This window comes from Petaurus breviceps, unplaced genomic scaffold (assembly GCF_028583685.1).
Source record: "Petaurus breviceps papuanus isolate PSGF00001 unplaced genomic scaffold, PetGlider_PUasm1.0 98, whole genome shotgun sequence".
In the NCBI taxonomy this organism is placed as follows: domain Eukaryota; kingdom Metazoa; phylum Chordata; class Mammalia; order Diprotodontia; family Petauridae; genus Petaurus; species Petaurus breviceps.
Genome location: NW_027187460.1, coordinates 26,882,262 through 26,902,352, shown reverse-complemented (window position 1 = coordinate 26,902,352; position 20,091 = coordinate 26,882,262). Strand labels below are relative to the sequence as shown.

Genomic DNA, 20,091 nt, shown 5'->3' with positions numbered 1-20,091 from the left:
AGATCAATTGTAATCATCAATGTGGATATTTTCTCCAATGATGCAAATCACAACTCATTCCTTTTGGTCCATTCCATGTTTCTCTTTTCTAGCCCCCCCCACACACACACACACACAGCTAGGGCACACAGTGGATAGAGAGGTGGATTCAGTGCCAAGAAGATCTGAGTTCAAATACACCCTCAAATACACACTGGCTATGTTAACCTAGGCAAGTCACTTAACCTCTGTTTACTTCAGTTTTCTCATCTTAAAATATAAATAATAATAACACCTACCTTCCAAGGTTGTGGTGAGGATAAAAGTAACTAATATTTGTAAAGCAGTTTGTAAACATCAAAGTGCTATATAAATGCCAGATATTGATGATGAAAATTATTGTGATGATGATGATGATGATGATAATGATAATATTTACACCATGGATGCCAAATCAAAGTAGTAATACCCTTCCTTTCTTTCCTCTGAATTTGCAAGGATACCAAGAGAGCACACAGAGCAGTGTTATTTTCTCCTTTTGCCATTGACCAATCTACTTTAATTTTCTATCATCATTTCTTTGGTTTTTCATATGACCTGCTTACACTCACCACAGATCTTCCCACTGCCCTTTGAGGGACAGTCATTTTTATTTATACAGAGTTGTAGCATCTCACCACATCTCAGTCATACAATCACATTTGTAGAATATTGGTATTTTTAAGAGAGTCATTATTTCTGATAAAAGCTCAGCAGTCTTTAGATGCTTTGCCATTTTCTAGAGTCAATTTTGCCTGCCCTACTCCTTTTTAGAGCCAACTCATTAGCCATATGCACCACCTATCCAATATATATATATATATATATATGTGTGTGTGTGTGTGTGTGTGTGTGTGTGTGTGTGTGTGTGTGTGTGTGTGTGTGTGTGTGTATACTGATGTGGAAGATTTATAAACTGACCACACGACTGCCCATAATAATCTAGACAATATGTATTCTTAATGCATTTGCTTTTTTCAGGGTGGATGAGATGAGCAAACTCTTTTGAGTTGTTTCGGTGATTTTCCAAGAGGCTCTGTAATTTTCCAGGTCTTAACAAAACCAACATGATATCATACACAGTGAGATCTTATTATCCATATAAAAAGTCTCTTTAATCAAGGACCTTGGAGTCACCCCTCATGGAACTTTAAGATGACAGATCCAGATGTATTTATAGAAGAGATAGCAATTCTATTGAAGAAAAGAAGGGAAAGAAAAGAAGCTTAATTAGACTATGTATATCTAGAAGAAAACACATAATGCTATAAAGGAGCAGGAGATATTCCAGGAATTGAATGTGTAGAGGGAGGTAGGAACTTGCCAATTTTTACAATTGTCTGAAAAGGAAAGTGCACAATCATATAGATAGAGGTTGGGAAGGAATATGAAGAAGCTTCTATCTTTTCTAAAGAAGACTAGGGATGCTTAGAAAACAGAGAACTAATGATGGAAATTAAATAAAATAAGTAGGGCACTGGGTTAGGACAGGGTGAGGGAGGAGGGGACATTTAAGAGAATAAAGAGAATTATTGAAACAAAAGAAACTTTGACTAGGGACAGCTAATTTCCAAAGGCAGTGAGGTCAAAAGGGTGACAACCAGAGATCTGGGTGTGGGTTAATGGAAGAACAGGATGGAAAAGGATTGAAGTCAGACTGTTCTAACTATAAATAACTAGTGTTGATTTCATTCCCTTATTCTTTTTTTCTCATTTTAAAAATGTGTCTTGAGGAAAAGAAATGAAATGCAATAATACAATATGATGAAAGAAAAATTAAAACTTGCAATCATATCACAAATGTGACTACAACAAACTGACATGGAGAAGGGTGGCAGTATCTATCAGAAAGCAAATCCCAATATTTGTTGTCTACAAGAAGCACACATAAAACATAAAGGTACATACAGTGATAAAATGAATTTTTGAAGAAGACTAAATTATTTATGAATAAAATCTCCAAGATTCAGGGAATGGCAATCATGAACTTAGAGAGAAAAAATATGAGAAAAAACTGATCAAACCAGAGGAAGAACTAGGAAGAAAAATATTAAAATGTTTGGGACTTAATCATGACTTGTTCATACTTAGTCAAAACTAGCAGAAAAGTAAAAAAGAAACAAGTAAAAGATCTAAACAATATATTAGGAAAAAATAGCTATTATAACAGACACGTTGCAATTACCAAGTGAAAATCAATAAATATCAATTTTTGACTTTTCATAACACTTTTACAAAAATGCAAAATGTCATTAGGAAGAAAGAACTTACAAGCATACACAGAAAGGTGGAAATATTAAACACATTCTTTACAAATGATAATGCAATAACAATATTATAAATAAAGAAGGTTTGAAGAAAGAATTCAATCATAAAATAAGATTAAATTATGTAGTCCCAAAGAATGAGTGCATCACATATCTAGTCTGGGGCTGGTTTTAAACCCAGATCTTCCTGACTCCAGGTCTGGTGCCCTATTCACTGAACCACTTAGCTTTCTTCTGTCAGCAGAGAAGGTGCTATTCCTTTATGGCTTTAGAAATGTGTAGTTTGGGGAGGCTAGGTGGAATAACGAATAGAGCACTGGCCCTGGAGTCAGGAGGACCTGAGTTCAAATATGGCCTCAGACACTTAACAATTACCAGGTGTGTGACATTGGGCCAGTTATTTAACCCTGATGGCCCTGCCTCCCCCTTCCAAAAAGCAAAAAATGTAAAGTCTCACTTCTCTTTCTTTCTATCCTTTGTCTTCATCTCTCTCTCTCTCTCTCTCTCTCTCTCTCTCTCTCTCTGTGTCTCTGTCTTTCTGTGTCTCTCTCTCTGTCTCTGTCTCTGTCTCTCTGGCTCTGTGTGTGTGTGTGTGTGTCTCTTTGTGTGTGTGTCTCTGTCTGTCTCTCTTTCTATCTCTCTGTCTCTCTCTCTCTGTGTCTCTCTCTGTCTGTCTGTGTGTGTGTCTCTGTCTCTCTGTTTCTCTCTGTCTCTCTCTCTCTGTCACTGTCTCTCTGTCTCTCTCTCTCTGTCTCTGTTTCTCTGTCTCTGTCTCTCTGTCTCTCTCTGTCTCTCTCTCTCTCTGTCTCTCTCTCTGTCTCTCTCTGTCTCTCTCCCCATTCCACAATTTAGGTGAAGGTGGATTTCTCTCCCTCCCCCACTGCCTCCTCTTTCAGGAGCATGATATGACAGCATACAACAAAACCACATAAAAGTGTTGTACAGGAACTAGACCTAAGAGGAATGTACAAAGACACTATAAACTACAGCCTCCTTACTCTATATAATCAAAATATTATTTTAAATTCCCTATAAAGCATGGTGATTCCAGAATCTAGCCTTCTAATCATAGAAGAAAGATTTTTCTGAGAAGTACTGATTAAGGCAATACCAAATTTGAGAATTCTCAAAAGTTCAGGTACTTGACTCCAAGAGGAAAAGTATTTTAAGAACAAAATACTATCACTAATGGGGCCCCTGGAGCTTCAGGACTTTACCAACCCTTCCAACCATTACTGTAGGTTGGTTAAAACAGCAAAGGTTAGAAGTGAAGGGGATTCTTTTCACTCTCCTCCAAATTACCTTCATTAGATTTGGGGGGAGGGATAGATTGGAGCAGAAGACCAATGAGTAGTGTGCCTTATGGGTTTCTGTATCTGTTCATGGGCTCCTGTTCTTTTTGCCTTCTGACTTTTATGTGGGAGTGAATCAAAAGCTGTTCCACATTTGATATGCATTTAAATCATTGATTGTCTATATGGCAGTTGACAAACCTGGTACTCATATTAAAGAAAGAAAATCAAGAAATATGTCATGATTATCCTTAGATACATTCCAATAGCTCTCCAGGTAGCAAAATGGGCTGAAAAGAGAAAACATCCTTCTTTGGTCAGGTCCTCATAATCAAACTTGTTCCATAGGCACCCAAATTCCTTTGTGAGTGGATCAATGGGCCATAGATTACATGGCGAATAATTTTAACCAAAATAAAATTATAAATGTGAGAAAGCATGCCAAAATTTATCAAGACCTGTCAAAGCAGTCCTTTAGAAGAAACATATATTTGTAAATACTTAAATAAAAAGGTGACAAGAGAGATCAATAAATTATATATGGAAAGAAAAAATCTAATAAAGCAACAAATGAAAAAAAAATACCTCAATCAACACACAAAATGGAAATTCTTGAAATTAAAGAAAAGATGAAAAATTTTATTTAAAATGTAGTTGTATGAGATCTTTTAAAAAGATCAATAAAATTGGCAAATTATTAGGTAATTTGTTTAAAAAATGCAAAGGAAATTTTTTAACAAAATCAAAAATGAAAAGAAAAAATCCAAAAGAAGTAGAGGAGAAATGAATGAATTAATTTAAAATTATGCCCTAGTAAGAGAGGCAGAATATCAAAGTGATTAAAGTTTGGAATTTAGAGTGTGGAAGAAATGAGTTCAAAACCTATTTTTGTAATTTATTGATTAAATTATTACGGATAAGGCATTTTTCCCCTCTAAAATTTGGTATGATGATCTAGGAAGTGAAAATGATAGAAGCAATATTTGTAGCCTTTGCCTCAGAAGATTGTAATGAGGCTTTAATGGTGTAATACTTATGTACACTCTAAATGTCATTTATTATTATGACATTTGTTGATGCTGGAGAAGGAGTCAGCATATGGGAAAAGATTAAAGATAAAAGAAAAAGGGAATGATTTATAGGATCAATATGCCAAAGAAACAGTGGCTAGGGTAAAGGGCACAAGTGGAGCATATAACTTTTGTGAGGAAGAAAGGAACAAGGGAAAGAAGGAGAGAAGAAAAGAAAGAAGGAAGTAGGGAACTGAATAAGGAAGAAAGGAAGGAAGGAAGGAAGGAAGGAAGGAAGGAAGGAAGGAAGGAAGGAAGGAAGGAAGGAAGGAAGGAAGGAAGGAAGGAAGAAGGAGGGAAGGAAGGAGGGAGGGAAGGAAGGAGGGAGGGAAGGAGGGAGGGAGGGAAGGAAGGAAGGAAGAAAGGAAGGAAGGAAGGAAGGAAGGAAGGAAGGAAGGAAGGAAGGAAGGAAGGAAGGAAGGAAGGAAGGAAGGAAGGAAGGAAGGAAGGAAGAAAAGATGGGAGGGAGGGAAGAAGGAAGAAAGGACATTATTTAGCACTTATTATACGCCAACACTGTTTTAAAAGCTGGAAATCTAGAGATAAAAACACAAAATCAGAGAGTCTCTGTCCTCAAGGAGCCTTTATTCTAATAGTGGAAACAAATCATACAGGGGAATGTTGGATAAGCAGGTTCACTTTGGCCCACAAAATTAAAAGGATGTTGAGTAGGGTTATGGGCAATATATTGGCACAACCCATGAACAATGGATAATTTGATCATTATTTACGGTTCTAAAACTGGAGAATATGAGAAGGTAGGGAGGAGCCATTGTGAGAAAGGGGCACTCCATCCTCAGATTGGAATAAAAGAGAAAAAACTAGAGATGGGGATGTACAGAGGGTTGAGATGTAGGGTAGGGGAGATGAAGGAGCTGATTATGGATGGCCTCAATTTTATGTTCACTGGATTAAGGAATAAGCCTTCTATTGTTTACAAGGCAAAACTCATTCCAAAACATATTTGTCCCTTGCAAAAGGACAACATGTCCTCTCTGATCTGTTCTAAAGCCTGTAATTCAATTAGGCTCAATAAACATTTCTTAAATTCCTATTATGAATAAGGCACCATTTTAGGCACTCAGCGAAACTAGTTTAAAAACAAAAGAATCCCAGACCTCAGCATCAAAAATTAGTATAAAAGTGTCTCTAATGTCCACAAAAGGGCTAGATCCCAGCCTAGATCCCAGTCAGAAGGAGGATAGAAGTGACAGGTAGGGGTGAAGATTTAGGGATGTGTTTTTTGGGAGAAAGAATACAAAAGATTCCCCAAATTATGAAATTAGCAGTTTCCAGAAAATGTCACATACTTCCTTGATCCTAACAATTTTCCTTCAGTCTGTGTTTGAATCTCATAGGCAAATCTCCCAATTCTGTTCAATGTATAAACCAGGTGTTTGGGGACAAGAGAGAATACACATCACCACTAACACCCCCTTTCTCATAAAAGAAGCAACATACACACAATAATACTCAAAGAATTTGAAATTTTTGAAACATCTATCATGGGGTCAGTGCTTCTAGTCTACTTCAATCACTTTTTATTTCACCTGAATAAAAACAATAGAATATTATTTTGACTTTGCATTTCTACTAGGATTCAAAAAGACAGATACTTTTGTGTTCACTTTAGTCCCTGAGGACTCTTTCTCAGAATACATTCAGTGAGGAGAGAAAGAGAGGGAGAGAGGGAGAGGGAGAGAGAGAGAGAGAGAGAGAGAGAGAGAGAGAGAGAGAGAGAGAGAGAGAGAGAGAGAGAGAGATGGGGACATCACACACAAAATACCCAGACATTGGATAGTATTTATTCAATAATATTGTTCTTAAAGTCAATAAAATCACTTCCTGAAATTCCCTGGATTCTAACTCTCCAACAGCATCAAACCTGAGGCACATAGCCTTCCAACTTCCCTTGAATTCCAAGTAATTAGACCATTCTTCTTTAAAGCCATAACAGGGATTACAGAAGTGATATCTGAATGGAAAGAGAACACAGAAAGACTATTTTTAAAAATAAAAATGAATCTCCCAAGATATCAGTGATTCAACATAGAAGAGGGGATTTGTATATGTGTGTCTTGTTTTGTCTTTTAGCCCTTGGTGATAGAAGAATGTAGAAAGCTACTGGCAGCCTATCATTCCCAATAGTCCAACATAGTGCTGACTTTAATGGGGCATATAAATTAGGAGCTTCTTTTAAGAACTGAAGACTGATGGGGGATTTTAAAGGGTGTGCTAGACCTGATTCTAATCAAAGATAAAACTGACTACTAACATACATAGTTTAGATAGTAATAGCTAATCATAACAGCTAGTATTTACATAGTGATTCAAGATTTACAAGGTGCTTTAAAAATATTCATTCATTTTATCCTCACCAAAACCCTTGACGGTGGGTACTATTATTATCCCCATTTTACAATTGAGGAAACTGAGGCAAATAGAGGTTAAGTTACTTCTCCAGGTTAACCTAGTAAGTGTATGGGCCTGAATTTGAATTCATCTTTCTTACTCTATGCCCAGTGCTCTAGCCACTGTGATACTTCCATTTAGAAGACACTGGCTTAATTTGAGAGCATCTATGGGCCCTTAGTTCAGGACATTATCAAGTCCAGATTTGTTTCCATCCTTATTTTTGGTGGACTAGGTTTAATTTTCCTTTTTTCCACAAGTTGCTATTTCATCTAACTCTGATTTCTCCCTCTCAAAGGCAAGGAGAAGGGCAGATGAAAGTGCCAAAGGCTCAGCATTGTGGAAAATAACTCATAGGATATACTTGGCACTGCAAGTCTCAGTATATCACCTCCTTATTCAATTGAATTCAGCAAATATTTATTGAGCACTTATTATGTGTGAGGTACTGTGCTTGGTCCTGAGGAGGATAAAAGATAAATAAAGCATAACTCCTTTTCTCAGAGAACTAACAATTTGGGAGGAGAGATAAGGCCATCTAGTTTATATCCCCCAAACTCATGTAAAAGTATTCTCTGCAAAGTCAAAAATGCCCTTTTAATTGCCAAAATCCAATGATCTTTAGTCAACCCAAATCTTTCTTGAACTTTCTGAAGCTTTTGACATTGTTGAGCATCCCCTTCTTGATAATTTCTTTCCTTGCTTTCTGTTCACTCTTTCCTCTTCTTCTTCTCCTATTCATCTTCATACTGTCTCATTCTGCATCTTCTTCCCTGGTTCTTTGTCTTAGCACCTTCTATATGGGAGTTAATTCCCAAAGCTCTGTTCCTGTCCTTTCTTTCTTCTCCCTCTATTTTTTCCCTTGATAATTATTTCCCTACCATCTCTAATTAGATAACACTACCAACTTTAATTAGATAACACTAAGTTATTTAAATCTAGCACCAATCTCTTCCTTGTATCTGAACCCCATGTTTCTAATGGCCTAAATATGACAATATATGCTCATAGCATATGAAACCAACTTGTCACAAATATAGACCATGGAAGAAGTCAACGGAAGATGAAAGATAGGAGAGTAACAATGCTGAAGAAAGAAGAAATTATGATAACTAAGGTCAAAGAAAGGCAAAACCTAGGCAACAATAGGCAAACCTATTTAACTCTTATTTAGTTTCTGTGGTTTCTACCACGAAGAACAAAATGAAGATGGGAAGGGACAGAGCTAAGATTGGTCACAGCAAGTTGAAACACAAAATAAGTGATATTTTCTGCAAAAGTTAATAAATAATAAGTTTAACAAGTGTGTTAATGTCACCCAGGAAAATTAAGTCAATACATTCCCCAAGTAAGGGAAAAGGCCCCAGATTTGGTTGTTGAGCCTATGTCAATCTTTAAAAAAAATGTAGATGACAAAAGATATGCTGCAGGATTGTGAAGAGTTTAAAATGCTATTTGATATTCCAAACAAAGAATATAATGGGTTCTTTAAGCTACAATCCCGAATGTATGATTTCAATCCCTGGAAAAAGCCTAATGCTTGCTATTAAATGTACAATTTGTGAACACTGAGAAAGAGAAACAATGATCACTATAAACCAACATGGATTTATCAAAAATAGTTTGCGCTATACCTAATTCCTTCTTCCATCCCTTCTTCTTTACTTTAGTTCCTTCTCTCCTTCCTCCATTTCACTGCCTTTTTTCTTCCTTCCTTCCTTCTTCCTTTCTTCGTTCGTTTGTTTGTTCATTCCTTCCTTTCTTCCTCCTTCCCTCTCTCCCTTCTTCCCTCTTTCTTCCCTTCCCCCCTTTTCCTTCTCTCATTCCTTTCTTCTTTTTTTTACTTTCTTTTAACATAGTTACTATATTGGAAGATTAGAGAAATAACCTAAATTTCACATATCTGAATTTCAATAAGGTATCTGACAAAGTCTCTCATATAATTCATTTGAATAAGAAAATTTAATATGAGGGTTCACTTTAGATGGAATCAACGGAAGTTAACTAAGTTGACACAAAGCAGAGTAGTTAATAGATCAAGATCAGTTTGGAGGAAGGTCTCTGGTAAAATGATCCAAGAATTACCCGCCCCTGAAAGTCTTCATTTGAAAACTGGTTGTCTCTACAAAGAGATCTTCTAAAAGAGATTCTTTTTTCCAGTACAGTGGAACTAGATGGCCCTTCCAACTCCAAAAAATCTGTGTCTCTGAGAACTGTATTATTGTTGCTAGCATCTCGATCTTCTCATGTTTTTTGATAGGGTTTAAATAGCAGTGGTATTGGGGCAAGTCACTATCTTGTTATTATTTTTATAAAACTCATATTGCATTGACATTTGCACAGATAGAAAAAATAATGGTTACATAGTTCATTTATTATTTTTGTTGTTATTATTATTATTGTTATTATTCATATTATTGAATCTGTTGGTGCTTTCCAGAGCTGGGATAGGTGAGATTTCTATGTGTTGAGAGGTAGTTGATAGAGTGAATAGAGAACTGACATCAAAAAAGAAAATCCAGTATCTGATACATCTTAACTGTGTGACCTTGGCCAAATTACTTAAGCTTAGAGGCAGTTCTCTAAGAATAATGTCTGTGGAGATTATTCATACTTTCATGATCAGAAAACATTTCCCCATCTCAGAGTTCTCTACATTCTCTCCATAAATTCACAAGCCCAAGTCCTATACTATTATTTTTATTTATCCTGTACTATTCTTCAAATTAGACCATTTTGTGATTTTGTATTGTAGCCTTAATCTTCCTGTAGCTTGTCTTTCTTTCCGGTCTTTCTTCTCTCCAACTAATCTTCCACATATCTGTTAAAATAATCTTGCCAAGTGTAGATCTAGACATTTTACTCCTTCCCTCCTTTAAGATCCAGCCCAAATGCCACTTCCTCCAAGAAGGCTTTCCTGATTCTTAAGCTGAAAATAATTACTCCCTTCTCAAATTTTCCTAAAGCATTTTGTTGTTCCCTAAAGTGTTTCTTAAAGCATCTCTCCTGTGCCTGGATCATTGCCTACTTCACTAACTACTTATTTGTGCACTGGTATTACCAATCCCCATTAAACCCTTCATTGTTCTTAAGGGCAGGAAATATGCAACTGTTTGTTTTTGCATTCCCCAAACCTAGCATAGTGTTTGGACCAGAGTAGTCTCTTAGTAAATGGATGGGGTGAGATGGACACTGAATTATTCTCCAAATCTGAAATTTAATGATGCTCTCAAGTATTTTTTTAAATTGTCTTGATTAAGGTACCCAAATAAGTACAATATCTGATGGGTTGTGATTAAGTCATAGGTGAAGTTTGAAGTGGTATGTGAGTTCAAAGAGGGAAGAGACCATTTTGAGTCTAAGGGTTAAGGGAAGTCTACTAGCAAAATCTGGCATTTGAGTATGTAAAAAAGGAACTATATGAGAGAAAGATTAGAAGGGAAGAAGTACATTTGTTTGGCAGCTGCTTGTATAAGTGTTTTAGAGAAACCTCCCCCACTGCCATAGCCTGCCCTGACTCCATAAGGTTAGGTCTGATCATAAGGTTAGAAAGCTGACCACACATCCACACCACCACCACCACCACCACCAGGAGGAATCTGGGGAAACTGTAGGAGAGAAGTTTAGATAGATGGATGATATAGATGATATAGATTAAGACAGATATATATTAGATGGAGATATAGATATAGATTAGCTATAGATAGATATAGATGTTATAGAGATAGAGACAGAGACAGAGATAGTGATAGAGAGATAGAGATGATATAGATAGATATAGATACATATATATAGACGATATAGATGTAGATGAGATAGAGATAGAGATGATATATATATATATAGAGATGATATAGATATGAAAGAAGGACCTTTGGAAGCCTGGACTTAATTGTCCTACAAATAATAGGCTGACTGATCCAATGAGGAAAAGGAAAAAAAAATACATTCTTTTTTCCTGAGCTATTTCTAGTGTTTCTTTGGCACAGACACACACACACACACACACACACACACACACAATCAAACTGAGTAGATTTAGGTATGTAACATTAAGTGTACTTCTCAGATGAGGTTTTGGGAAAGTTAGTTTTATGTCACCCAGTAGATAGCAGAGGTCCCTGAGATAGTTTATAAAATGTGACATTCCTTTATCATGCAAATAACTTTCCTTTCTTCTTTATCTCATGCTGGCTGGTTCAAAGCTTCATGTAGAACAGACATGTGATCCATGTTTGACTGAATGATAGTAATAAAGTAGTGAAAGGGAAATAGCACTGGAGTAGAAATAAAATAAAATGAGGATCAAAGGCAAATATTATACCTACTATGTACCAGGCACTAACCTACCCAATTTTTACAAATATTATCTCACTTGATCTTTACAACAGCCCTGTGAAGTAGGTGCTATTATTATTCCCATTTTATAGCTGAGGAAACTGAAGCATATAATGATTAAATCCCTTTCCCAGGGTCATTCAACCAATAAGTGTTTGAGGTTGCATTTAGACTCAGGTCTTTCTGACTCTAGACCCAGCCCTCTATCTACTGAGACACCTAGGTACTTCAAATACTATCACTTTTGATATGGTATTCTCTTTCATTGTACAAGCCACCCAAATCATTTCTTGTTATTCTTCATACATCCCAATCGCATCTCCTGTCTCCATGATTTAACCCAGGCTGTCCCTAATGACAGGGTATATGGGGTGTTGAGGGAGGACCAGCACCTCTTGTATGAAGGTTTGCCAAGCCCTTTTCAAGGCTGCTTATTCTTGATGTCCACATGTCATCCAACTCTTGTGTGTGACTGCACAAAGCTATAGCATGTGCATGGGTCACACCCAAGTAAACCATATTGGGAGAGGGGCTAAACCAAATAAAACCAACAGTTATCAAACCTATTACATAATTAGGGGGATATCTATCCCAACCATCTGAAAACTTCTCCTGGTGAAATGGTTGGAACAATTCCAATGGCCAGGAAGGTGACTTAAGCAGGCACTATGGAATGCTTAGAATTTGGTCAGACTGGTCAAGGTCATTCACTGCATCCCAGAGCATCACCAGTCATCTTGACATTTGTCCTATCATTGGACTTTGATGATTGGAAGACAGAATGAGAGTGACACCTTTGTGCCACCCTCTGCCTCACAAATCCAATTTACATGCAAGGTAAGACATCACTATTTTATCCCAAAATTGTTATGCCATTGATCATCTTTGAAAACAAAGGAAGAACATCAATTTAATAACTAGAATTCATTCCTTCCTCAAATCTACCTGTTAGAATCCATAGCGTCCTTCAAAGCTCAGCTCAAGCACTACCTTCTATGGAAAGTCTTTGAGATTCTCCTAGCGGCAAGTAATTCCTCACCTCTGCATCTATCTAACAAAACTGTATTTACTTTAATAGTTTATAAAACCATAATATTCATTCAATCAAAACTTGAATTGACTGATTTGTGTATGAGCTGTGCTGGGGGTTGTGGGGAGGAGTGTTAAATCATTAAAAACCTTGAGAGTCTGATTTCTTCCCAGCTCAGACAGCATTGTAGGACTGAAGTTGGAGGGTAGAATTTTCTACAACCACAGCAGTTTTTAAATGTCTCTGGGGGGAAAACACAAATATAAGCAAACAAGATATTACCTGTCTTCAAGGAACTTATATTCAAATTGAGGGACAGAACACAAAAAAATGGTGCTGGAAAACAAGAAGGAGGTTAATAAGGAGGAGGGGTGACAAGGGTAACTGCCCAGGGGTTTGGTGAGAACACAGCTGGACAAATGGCATGGTACCTTGGACTCTGGCAATATAAAGATAAAAATCAATTCTCAGAGATATGAGATTCATGAGTATGATCCACAATTTTGGTAAAGTGTACATGGTCAGAGAATAAGGTAATAGTAATATGACCAGGAAACATCATAGAGTTTTAAACCCTTGTCCTTAGATAAGGACAAAATTTATCTTTCTCATTTTCCAGAGAAAAGAACTGGGGATCATCATTAACCTATCAACCTCCTAGCAGACAGATCTCTTTGCAGCAGTAGTATTTGAGTATTCTTCACTTCCAGAGGTTCAGGACTTCAAGGTAAGATCATGCTCTAAACTAGCCATGGATGGTAGAGTTAGTTAGGGGCAAGGTCAACCAATTGTTCCCAATGCCCTGGAGAAAGGAAAATGAAAAATACTCTTCTCCAAACTATCCTCCACAAAGAAATCTTTGGGACATCTTACATACACTTATATATGTACATATTTCATCCCCTGGTTAAATGTAAGTTCTCTGAGGACAGAATGTGCTTTTTTTTATTATTTTCTCTGCATCTGCAGTGTTCAGCACATAATAGATGCTGATAAATTTTTGTTGATTGATTTGTTCTACATTTCAGGTGACCCGCTAAACTGCAAGGAACCTCAGAAGCCAGCCCTCTCTCTACTTCCTCATTGTACAAAGGAAGGAACTGAAGACTGGGAGGCTTTGTGACCTGCTGAAGGTCACATAATTAGTATCATCAGAAGATTTTGAAATTAGGTTTTCTGACTCCAGTGCCAAAAGATTTTATTCATCCTAGTTCTGCTACTATGGGGTCTTGGGTAGGTCACTTGATCTTTAGATGAAGATAGTGTGAATATTACTGTCTTCATTTTGCAGACAATGAAACTGAGGTTCAGGGGAGATAAATGATTTGGCCATGGTCAAATGTACTATAGTACATAGCTAGTACCTAGTATTAACTATAATAATTAGCATTTGAACTCAAGTCTCCTAAATCTATACTGCTTTTCCTAAAAGGAACCATGGGAACATAAGAACTGGTGCCAGATGAAGGTAAGGAAGGAGATATAGAGACTTGATGAAAGAAAAAGTATCCATAACTTCAATGAAAGCTGGAGAAAGTCATGTCCAGTATCATTTGGATGTGGAGAAAGACCCATGGGCTACAGTATCATAATAATAATAATAATAAAGATTGGCATAGCAGGGAATTGTATGTAAGATGAAACACCCTAGACCTATTAATTTATCAGTATTTTTGAAACAATATGTATTGTACCTGTATGGAGGGAAGGTGTAATTTATCAGAGAGAGGGATTACTTAATGCCCCCCATAAAATGTCACAAGACTTTTAGTAACTTTTGAATGAATTACATTAGTTGTCAGTATACCCCTTTTCAGGTTAAATAATACCTATTCCGTATCTGATATCTGTTGTCCTGTAGACTTGGATGGAAAATAAAAGCTTGGTAAGGAAATCTCTTTATAGGACTAAAAGTGGTATAAAGATATGAGCCAAACTTATCTACCTCTTGAGTCTCAGTTTCTTCACTTATAAAGTAGAAATGCACATTATTTACTCCAATTCAGTTCAACTAAAAACTATTCATTACATTTCCAGTGTAAGTCATTGAACTAGATGATAGAGTTACAAAACCAAATGGAAAACAATACCTACCCTCAAGGAGATTGTAAACTACTTTGGAGTATTGTATAGATCAAATGAAATTATGTATGTGAAGCATTTCTTCTTTTTACATCTTAAAACATTACATAAAAGTCAGCTCTTATTAATATTGATTTACCAAGGTAGAAATTCATTCTGACACCACATAAGCCCAGACTAAACTATTACTAAGACACCTAGGGCAATATGAGATGAGTCACATGGATTCACAGACCACAGGGAACCAATAAAATTTCTATTAGGTTTCTATTTCTTTATAGTGATTTATCTGTTAACCTGTACAGAAATTGGACTCTTATGTGAATTGGATTCAAATTGATAAAGCAAATAGCAGGATAACCAAGAGAAATTAATATTGATAGCTTGTTTGGTATATGGGTGCTTGAATATTTTATCCAATAATTGCATTCACTTATTGTCTAAATAGATATCATAGGGACACATTGATTTCCTTCCCCTTCTACCTCCCACTTCATTAAAATTGGGACTTTCCTGTGAATTGACTTAAAGGTGTTATTGTTCAGTCATATTCAGTTGTGTCCAACTCTTTTTGACCCCTTTTAGGATTTTCTTGGCAAAAATACTGAAGTGGTTTGCCATTTCCTTCTTGAGCTCATTTTATAGATGACAGTTGACTAATTCAAAAGGTTTTTTAAACTAGATAATTTAAAAATCTAATAATTTCCCACATTATTTAGTTTTTTTGTATATTTTTGATCTGATTATATAATTGACTGCTATATTTATAGTGACAGGTTTTCCATACCAAATTGTTTTTAGACTGGAAATTATTAGAAAAGAGTGACAACTAGGCTCTGTCTGTGGTCCTGAAATAATTAAGCAGGGAACCACTATACAGATTTGAAATATTATTTTTCAAAGGTCTTCAACCACTGAGCTTCAGCGTATTAAATAGAATAATATGGCTCTGTCTATCAATTAATCGCCCCAGAGTAGCAAACATAATATGAGGATTAAAATTAAACTTGGAGTCAGAACAGTTATACTTGAAATCCTTTTAAAACTTACTGGTGGTGTGAACAAGGGCAAGTCATTTAATATTTCCAAATCTTTTTTTTCTTCACCCCCCAAAAGAGATAATATCTTTAGCACCTACCTTACTGCACTCTTATAAAGCTCAAGAGATATGATGTTTGTGGAATAATTTACAAACTTCATAAAAATATCAGTTATTATTAAAGAGCTTTGTTATCATGCACGGACCACTTCATCCACAAAGCAGTTAGCCAATGATCCATACTTCTGGGAACCACCATATCTCTGCTACCTCCTGACTTCTCTCCTGCAGGCCTTATCTTCTGTTAGTGAGTTTTTTTTTTAAAGATCCTCCATTTGGGGGAAAGACACAGACCAGCAATGCCTCCTCTTCTGGTCATCACCTCTATGGCTTAGCTGTCTCTTCCCTGTTCTCTTAAAGGTTTATTCTCCCAGTGGTGAGTTCTTCCCAGAACCTCCACTTTGGGAGGCACCAAGACAAGAAACACCCCCCCCCCCGACTCTCCATACTAAGCATACCTCCTCCTTGCTTTTGAGTATCCCTTTTATGTATTTTCCCCTCTCCCCTTTGAATTAGCTTCTTCAGAGCAGAGAATGCCTTTCTTTATGCTTATGTTTGTAGCCCAAGCACTAAGAACGTTATCTGTTTCATAGTGTTTTACAAATACTTGTTGACTAAATTCTGAAGAATGATTGCCCTTTTCCATTGATAAGAAATTACCTTTGCCACTATACGTATTCTGCTCCCTTGTCTCTTGGACTAGGTACAAGTTCTCTGACCAAAAAAAAAAAATTTCTATCTTTTCTTGCTTTATTCATATAGCAGCAGGAAGGATCATCAAATTGCCACCACATTAATAATTGGGCTCACAATTTGGTGGTGTCCTCTTGCTTAGCCTTTAAAAACATACTGGTACTCACCAACCACATAGACCCAGAAGGTAAACATAGACAAACATTCACTCAAGAGATAATCAAGGTAGACATAGATATACTAAGAAAAGCACCTTGAGGACACAGAGACAGTAACATACATGGGAATCTAGAGAGAGACTTGCCTGCCCATGGAGTCTTGATGAGAGAAAGGAAAGGGATTCACAGCTTCAATGAAAGTAGGTAGAAGAGGAATCAGTGATGTCAACATTAATGGGAAGTTTGACACAGCCTTTTAGGTTATACTTTGGGGTTCTATGTGAGCACAAAGGAGAAAGATTAGCACAGCAGAGAGTCATATGCAATGGGAAACAACCTGAACATATTATTTCATTGGTTTTGTGAATAATGTACACTACACATATCCAGAGGGAATGAAAGAGCCACCAGAGATGAGCGCTATTTAAATATCCCCACTTAGAAGATAAATTTGCTGACTGTTAAGTGGGATATTTGCAAGTGTGTTCTAACATTTTTGTCAAGATAAAAATAACAGGGGCCATGAAACTTGAAGAACTGCCTCACTTGCCCTGTCCAGAAGTAAAGAACATGGGTTCTTTGGGCATGATGAAGGAATCTCCTTATTGACCAGTGAATACAAAAGAACCTCTGGTTCAATATGGTTCAAAAGGAAATTTCTTACTAACCCTCAGTTGTTCTCTTCTCTTCCTAGCCCTCAGATGCTCTGTTCTCTTCCTATCTTCAAAATGCACCAGGAATAGTCTACTCTTTCTTGAAAGAATGAAGAAGAAAGGATGGCTGCTCTTTCTTCCACCCTAGCAGAAGTGATGAAGTTGGAGCTGAGGTACATAAGTGGGATTAGATGAGGCCAAGCCTAGGCTTTGAAGCCCTGCTTAATGTTTATGCTTTATTTCTTTCCTGTGTATAGGTAACCAAACAATGATCCTAAGATTAATTTTGAGATCTAGAGGCAACTTTATGAATTCAAGAGTTTTAGAAATCCTGGGTCTGTCAGAGTTAACTGGTGGCAGAGGGAGTTTCTGCTTTTGGAAAATTTAACAGCTGGGTAGAGGATAAACTCAATCCCAGGCCTGGATTGACAGAAGATATTTTCTTTAATGGAGACAATTCAAAACAAGATGAAATGTAAAATGTTTATTCAGCAATCCTGCAAACTACTTCATAATCTAAAGTCTCAGATTCAAGGGACAGTATAAAAGGAAGTTTTACCATCTACAAGCACTAGTGATAGTCTTTTGTGTTAAGAATTTCTTTTGTATAAAGGAAATAAATACTTATCCAAAAGCTGATTTACATTGTACTTTAAGTATATTTTGCCTCCTCCTTTTAGGAAGATCATAGACATGAGCCAAGTCTGAGCTCTAATAATTTTCTTAGGGTGTGAAACCTGGCCCTTTTAAGGTGATTAGGCTGCCCCAGGACGGGTCACCAATTTTGTGGATTCGGCGAGAGGCATCCCTGTAGGGGAGATAAAGAGAGCAGTACTGAAGTCTCTTGGGCACAGGAGTGGTTCAACTTTTTAAATAAATAAATAAAATAAATAAATAAATAAAATTTATTTTATTTTAGATATCTTATAAATATGAAGCTTGCATGGAAGCTAAAATTTCTTGAGAGAGAGAGAAAATCAAATTGAGATGTTCCCATGTAAAATCATGGATGAGAAGCAAAATGATTACAGATCATTAGTATAAATAGAACCCAATGTGAGTTTGGTCCATTGTGTCAAGTGCTGGGGCCCAAAGGAATATGAGTTACACTCAAGGAACAATGAACAAATTTATAGTTTACTTTTGTTTGCATATTTATAATCAAGGCTACCTATTTGTTTCTTCCAATGATTTGATCAGAGTGTGATTAGGATATGAACATACCTGATGATAAACTGTTCCCCGTACAAAGAAATGCAAAATTTGAGAATTTAAATTATATTTAGAGAAATGAAAACACTTTTATTTTCTTAATTCTAAATTCTATTTTCACAGTAGAATGTTTTCTCTTGTAAACAATGAATTTTCAAAATAGGCCCTAAATGAAACCATAATTTATTCATTTATTAACTTTTACTCTTGCCTGTAAATAAGCTCTTTAACATTCATTCTCTAGCCGTACCTAATCCACAGAGGGTGAGGCAGAAGGGTGGGGCATGAGACAGGCAGCTGCTAGAAACTCTTAGGTGATTCTCTATTTCAAATAGGAGGCAACATTGATGAGAAAATGTGGGATAGGGAAGCAAAGAAACTCTTTTCTCTTTCATAGAATCTCAGAGTTGTAAGGAATTTCAGTGATCATTTAATCCAACTAATAATTCCTAAGAAAATGTATTCCACAACACTCTCCATCAAACCTCTGCTTGGAAATTTCCAGTGAAAGATCCCCCCCACCACCACACACACACACACATACCTCAGGGATAACATACTCCACTTTGAGATGGCTCTAATGATTAGGAAATGTTTCCTAACTGAAACCTGCCTCTCTGTAATTTTCCTTCATTGCTCCTACTTCTACCTTCTGGGTACATGTCTAATGTCTCCACAATATAACAACCTTTAAGTAATTTAAAATATGTATCATGTTTTTCATAATTTGTTGATTTTTTCAGATGAAACTTCTTCTCAGCATCTCTGATTCTTCACTTCATTGCATGGTTTCCATTTTACTCTTAATCTTAGGAGAATTCTCCTCTAGATATTTACCAGCTGGTCAACCTCCTTTCTCAAATGCAGTGATGACAGGTTGAGCCTTAAACATCTTGAACAGGAAAAGGAAAATTAAGCTCAATTATTCCTAGGAAACTAATCCAAGTCATAAGGCTTGGATTCTAATAAAAAATGGCTGATCTGTCATCTAATTTAAAGTGGGGCAAGATGCATCGTTCATGAATCAATATCCAGATTTCTATTTGTAAAATGGGAATGAAGTTGTGGGTTCCACCTACCTATTTCAATAACCCATTTCTCAAAACTTTATGATAAGCAAAATACTGTGCCAAGTAGGAACTGAAGATACAATGTAAAAATAGAATAAAACATAGTCTTTACGCTCATGGACTTCATAATCAAGTGAAGTTTATGATACAATCACAAATAACTGTAATTTGAAATCTTACCTGATAAGCATTTAAGAGGTAGGAGAACATGGTGTAGCAGACAAATGATAGTCCTTGAGATCAGGAAGTCAATTGAGTTGAAGTCCTTCCTCTAAGGCACATTAACAGTGTGATAAAGGACAAATTTCTTAACTTTTCAATTCTCCAGCTATCTCAATATTACAATTGCAGTTGACCAGCATGGGTGAAGAGATTTACCACAGTGGGATAACATGTCTGAAACAGAACAAAGGTGAAGGGGTATTACATAAGAGAGGTTCAAGGTGCAAGCCAAGTGAAATATTAAGTCTAAAGGAGGAAGAACAAATGCCAAATCTGGAAAGAGAGGAGTCGGACAATGATCAATCACTCAGAATTTTTGAATGCTTCTTATGGGCCAGGTCATGCACTAATTGCAGGTATACAAAAATAAAAGCAGATCACTTCCAGCCCTGATCAAGTTTACAATCTACATCGCATACAGCATATTCAAGAAAAGAAAAGAAAAGAAAAGAAAAGAAAAGAAAAGAAAAGAAAA

The 20,091-nt window shown here is 36.4% G+C and overlaps 1 long non-coding RNA gene across 1 annotated transcript in view; it reads right to left on the bottom strand.

The window, feature by feature from the left end:
* The window catches only part of LOC138155799 (uncharacterized), a 49,281-nt gene that overhangs the window by 9,757 nt on the left and 19,433 nt on the right, over positions 1-20,091 (bottom strand). The window contains exon 2 of the long non-coding RNA XR_011166995.1: positions 19,575-19,790. This is a non-coding gene — a long non-coding RNA (uncharacterized lncRNA). The remainder of the gene's footprint in view (positions 1-19,574; positions 19,791-20,091) is intronic.